Source organism: Pan paniscus, chromosome 17 (genome assembly GCF_029289425.2).
Source record: "Pan paniscus chromosome 17, NHGRI_mPanPan1-v2.0_pri, whole genome shotgun sequence".
Taxonomy (NCBI): Eukaryota; Metazoa; Chordata; class Mammalia; order Primates; family Hominidae; genus Pan; species Pan paniscus.
In genome coordinates this window covers 2,738,917-2,744,941 of record NC_073266.2, presented here as the reverse complement: position 1 = coordinate 2,744,941, position 6,025 = coordinate 2,738,917, and the positions used below count along the sequence as shown (strand labels likewise).

General features: G+C 47.5%; 1 pseudogene; it reads right to left on the bottom strand.

The window, feature by feature from the left end:
* Positions 1-2,358: 2,358 nt before the first annotated feature.
* On the bottom strand, positions 2,359-6,025 carry LOC134729205 (cell division cycle protein 27 homolog; annotated as a pseudogene).

Genomic DNA, 6,025 nt, shown 5'->3' with positions numbered 1-6,025 from the left:
TCTTTCTTTGTCTTTCCTTCTCTCTGTCTCTGTCTCTCTCATTGTGTCTGTCTTCTGTCTTAGTCTCTCTGTCTCTCTCCCTGTCTGTCTGTTTGTCTCTCTCTCTCTCTCTGTCTTTGTCTTTCTTTCTCTCTGTCTCTGTCTCTCTGTCTCTCTCTCTGTGTGTCTGTCTTCTGTCTTACTGTCTTTCTCTGCCTGTCTGTCTGTCTCTCTCTGTCTCTCTCTCTCTCTGTCTCTCTCTCTCTCTCTCTCTCTCTCTCTCTCTCTCTCTCTCCCCCCTGTCGGCTGTTTCTCTGTCTCTGTCTGTGTCTCTCTTTCTGTCTGTTTCTCTCTGTCTTTCTCTCTCTGTGTCTTTCTCTCTGTCTCTCTGTCTGTCTCTGTCTCTGTCTCTCTCTCTCTCTCTCTCTCTCTCTCTGTGTGTGTGGGGGGGGGTGTGGGGGGGTGTGTGTGTCTGCCTTCTGTCTTACTCTTTCTCTGCCTGTCTGTCTGCCTGTCTGTTTGTCTCTCTCTCTCTGCCTGTCTCTCTCCCTTCCTGTCTCTGTTTCTCTCTCTTTCTGTTTCTCTCTGTCTCTGACCATCTGTGTCTTTCTCCGTCTGTCTCTTTATCTGTCTCTCTCTCTCTCTTTTTCTGTCTTTCCCTCTTTGTGTATCGTTGTCTCTCTCTGTCTGTCTCTGTCTCTGTCTCTCTGTCTCTGTCTCTCTGTCTCTCTGTCTCTCTCTCTCTCTGTCTGTCTGTCTGTCTCGGTCTCTGGCTCTGGCTCTCGCTATCTCCCGCCCTCTCTTTTTTTTGCAAAATAAGCTCAAGTACATCTAATCTAATCCCTCACCAAGGCCCGAATTCTTAACTTCTGACATCCCAGATTTGATCTCCCTACAGAATGCTGTACAGAACTGGCGAGTTGATTTCTGGACTTGGATACCTCATAGAAACTACATAGGAATAAAGATCCAATCCTAAAATCTGGTGTGGCTTCTCCCTCGACTGTCTCGAAAAATCGTACCTCTGTTCCCCTAGGATGCCGGAAGAGTTTTCTCAATGTGCATCTGCCCGTGTCCTAAGTGATCTGTGACCGAGCCCTGTCCGTTCTGTCTCCAATATGTATGTGCAAACACTTCTCTCCATTTCCACAACTACCCACGGCCCCTTGTGGAACCACTGGCTCTTCGAAAAAAATCCCAGAAGTGGTTTTGGCTTTTTGGCTAGGAGGCCTAAGCCTGCTGAGAACTTTCCTGCCCAGGATCCTGTGTGAACAAAAGTGCCTCTGCTGGGAGCTGGGATCGTCGGGACCATGCTTGCTAGCGCTGGATGAGTCTCTGGAAGGACGCACGGGACTCCGCAAAGCTGACCTGTCCCACCGAGGTCAAATGGATACCTCTGCATTGGCCCGAGGCCTCCAAAGTACATCACCGTCACCAACCGTCACCGTCAGCATCCTTGTGAGCCTGCCCAAGACCCCGCCTCCGGGGAGACTCTTGGGAGCCCGGCCTTCATCGGCTAAAGTCCAAAGGGATGGTGACTTCCACCCACAAGGTCCCCACTGAACGGCGAAGATGTGGAGCGTAGGTCAGAGAGGGGACCAGGAGGGGAGACGTCCTGACCGGCGATGAGTTCCCTAGGCTCTGGCCACCCCACCCACGCCCCACGTCCCACGTCCCGGGCACCCGCGGGACACCGCCGCTTGATCCCCTCCTCTGTCCACAGCCGGCCCCACCCCACCACGCAACCCACGCACACACGCTGGAGGTTCCAAAAGCACACGGTGTGAATAGAGCCTGACGGAGCGAGAGCCCATTTCACGAGGTGGGAGGGGTGGGGGTGGGGTGGGTTGGGGGTTGTGGGGTCTGTGGAGAGCCCGATTCTCCCTCTTGGGTGGCTACAGGCTAGAAATGAATATCGCTTCTTGGGCGGAGGGGCTTCCTTAGGCCATCACCGCTTGCGGGACTACCTCTCAAACCCTCCCTTGAGGCCACAAAATAGATTCCACCCCACCCATCGACGTTTCCCCCCGGGTGCTGGATGTATCCTGTCAAGAGACCTGAGCCTGACACCATCGAATTAAACACCTTTACTGGCTTGGTGGGTTTGTTTGTTTCTGAGATGGAGTCTTGCTCTGTCCCCCAGGCTGGAGTGCAGCGGCGTGATCTCAGCTCACTGGAACCTCTGCCTCCTGGGTTCAAGTGATTCTCCTGTCTCAGCGCCACCATGGCCGGCTCATTTTTTTTTTTTTTTTTTTTTTTTTTTTTTTTTTTTTTTTTTTTAGTAGACACGGGGTTTCACCCTCTTTCATTGGTTTTCACTGGAGATTCCAGATTCGAGCCACACCTCATTCTGTGCCACAGAGAGACTTCTTCTTCTTCTTCTTCTTTTTTTTTTTTTAAGTGCAACGCAACGTGTCTGCCTTATTTGAGTGGCTTCCTATATCATTATAATTGTGTTATAGATGAAGAAAAGGTATTAAACACTGTGCTAATGATAGCGAAAGTGAAGACAAAAGAAAGGCTATCCATTTTGTGGTTAGAATAAAGTTGCTCAGTATTTAGAGCTACCTAAATACGTCAGCATTTACACTCTTCCTAGTCAAAGCTGGCCGATCTGAATAATCCTCCTTTAAACACAATTTTTGATAGGGTTAAGATTTTTTTAAGAATGCGACTCCTGCAAAAGAGCTGAACAGACAATACACATTTAAAAACATCACAACACAAGGATCAACCAGACTTGGGAAAAAAATCGAAAACGACACAAGTCTTATGAAGAACTGAGTTCTTAAAATAGGACGGAGAACATAGCCATCGGAAGAGAAGGCAGTATTGGCAAGTTGATTGTTGCGTTGGTCAGCAGTAGCTGGCACTATCTTTTTGGCCATCTTTCGGGCCATGTAACTACTACAGCAAAATGAGATATGATCCATTCAACAACATATTCGCAAATCAAAAAATGTTTCCGTAATATAATGCTTCAGATTTAGAAGCAAATCAAATGATAGAACTCCACTGCTGTAATAAGTCACCCCAAAGACCACCGTATCTGACAGAATAACTACCACAGGGTTATGACTTCAGAATTATACTTTCTCTTGATATTTACTTATGTATGTATTTATTTTTTTAATGTATTTCTCTTGAGACGGCGTCTCGCTCTGTCGCCCAGGCTGGAGTGCAATGGTGTGATCTCGGCTCACTGCAACCGCCACCTCTCCGGGTTCAAGCGATTCTCCTGCCTCAGCCTCCCGAGTAGCTGGGACTACAGGTGCCCACCACCACGCCCAGCTAATCTTCATACTTTTAATAGAGACGGGGTTTCACCGTGTTGGCCCGGATGGTCTCGATCTCTTGACCTCGTGACCCGCCCGCCTCGGCCTCCCAAAGTGCTGGGATGACAGGCGTGAGCCACTGCGCCCGGCCTTCTCTTGACGTTTAAACTATGAAGTCAGTCCAGAAAAATGCAATAAATGTCAACGGTGAGTATGCTGTTGAGGCAGAGGTAGGACCACACTTTTTCATGTCTTATTCAGTTGATCACAATAGGACCTAGGTAGTAATTTCCTATGTGCCCACTTATACACGAGTACAAAAGAGTAAAACAGAGAGACCGCTACATTAAAGGGCACGTGAAGTTCTTCATAGTAACTCCGTAAACTGGAACACTGTCAAAAAGCAGCAGCTCGTGAGTTGTTTCCATCTATTTTTCTATTCTCCAATAAGTGAACTATGCTATTCCTTTCCAATCTCCCAAGCGCTCCTTGTCCCCATCACCACTTCGGTGCTCGAAGTAAAAGTCACAAATCCAGTCACACAACTAAAGAAACACATACACGAACCAAAGACAACTACAGCGTCTGCAAAAGTTTGCTAGAAGACTGAAACTGTTGAGTATAAGGATCTGGTATTCTATGATCATGAGTTCATTTCAGAGTTTGTTCAAGACATACGTTTCATAAGGAAACATCTTAGTTAGAAGTTATTCAGCACTATGTACCATCCCTAAGTATTTTTAACCAAATTCGTGACAATAAAGAGCTATCTAACCAGAAAAACTAGCGAGTACCGGCGCCATCCATAGGGCTTTGTCTTTACACTTCATTACCACTTACCATGCCTTACAATGTCTGGGATTGACCCTGATAGCATTTCGAAAACAAGCTGATGCTTTGTCCAGTTCTTCAGTGAAGACAAGCTCACGCCCTAATGCACTATAGGCATAAGCATCATTTGGATCCACTTCGAGAGTTCTCTGGAAGAATTGAATCGCAATATCGTGTTCCCGTTGCAGACCGAAACAGTTCCCTGCAGCACACCAGGCCTCTGGCTGGCGAAGTTTTATCCCTGTCTGTGAAGTCTTTGGACAGAACTGAAAGAGCAACATCTTTCGGAGGATGCCAAAGTGTTGTAGAGTAGATCTCCATGCCTTCGACTCTGTAATTCTCAATCCTTCTAACCTCTGAGAATTTTCTTTCAGCTTGTGTGGACTCTGAAAGTTTACAATAGGCCCTTCCAATTTGGCACAGTACCCAACCGGTATTGCGGTGGTGAGAAGCTAGATGGCTCAAGATACTGACAGCTTCTTTGCCGTGGTGAGAACACAAAGCTAAATAACCTTTCCCCCTTTCACGAGGAAGGCTCATCAAGCCTTCCGCTGCTGCTTTTTGTAGATTAAAAGCCTGAATCTGAGGCGCGATTGCGGCTATTTTCCCTTCTGGAGTGACGGAAGAGTCCAATGTTGTCACTTCCATGGCTATCACTTATGTTCGGTGGAGTTATTCCTCCTTTATGAGCTTTACTTTTTGTTTTTCTGTTTGGGATTTTAGGTGGAAACTTCCCTTTTAATTTTCTCCTATTCTCCTCGGTTGTGGAGCTGTCACTAGTCAAGAGTCGTGAATTTCTTCGAGGCGGTGCGTTTGGGGGAGATGCCATAGTGGGGCTCAATACCTGAGGTGTTGCCCTTGTCGGCGCACCAGAACTTTGTGTTTTTGCGAGAATTGGGGTTACCTTTCGGCTCTTTCCCCTCTGCGAGAAGACAGACTGTGTTCCGGTTTGGCCGATTCCGGCAACAGACTTTTTTGAAGGGGCTCCGGTGGATGGCACGTCAATGACAGAAGGTGTCTAATACCAGTGCAGTTTTGTCCATAGGATCCGTCTCCGGGACTTGGGGCTTCTAATGGCAAAATGCCAACACTTGGGGCTCATGGACTAACTGCTGCTGGTCCTCCTAATACACTTCGACCAGTTTTTGGTTTATGTTGAACCTGTTTAGATCATATGGAAGTTCCTGTTCCCAGTGGGACAGTATCAGGTGAAAGGACGGCTGAATCGATAGAAGACACTGGGGAGTCTGTATTCAAGGAGTACTTTGAATTGGAAGATTCTCAATTCAATCCGTTTAATTCAACGGTGTCCTGGGGTGTTTCCGTAAGAACGGTCTCAGGCTGTCTGTGACATAAGCTAGGACGAGGTCCCAGTGTTTTGGCACAACACTTGGACAGGCAGTTGCTAAAGCTCTCTAGAGATGTGAATCAAAATGTTTGGTCAGGATCTGGCTTTTCCCCCCTATTTCACATCATGATTCAAAGGGACACCAGAGGAAAGGATTTCAACGGAGGCTCTTTTGGTCACATTCTGACCCTTTGGTAAGCCGATCTGTCTTGCAATATACATGTCCCAACGATGGAAGGGGAAAGCGAGCTGAATCAGCAAACTCAGGAACAATAATATCATCATGGCTTCTCTGCTTAGGAAACACTCCACCCGATAAGATTTGATCCCCTTCTGCAAGCTTGCTGAGATCAACACAACATTTCGCAAGCAGGTATTTGCATTGCGGTGTAGTACCACTGTGTCCTTTCAAGAGTCTATATGTTTTATAGGCCTTTCCTGAGCGGTAAGAAGAGGTTGCCAGTAAAAACAAGGCTTCTTCTGAGTGTACTTCTGCATAGAGGCGTTCCGCGAGGAAAACCGCACCTCGGTAGGCATAGTGGCTTAGTGCTTGCCATATAGCAGCCTGGACGGGTCCCTGCAGCACCGCCAT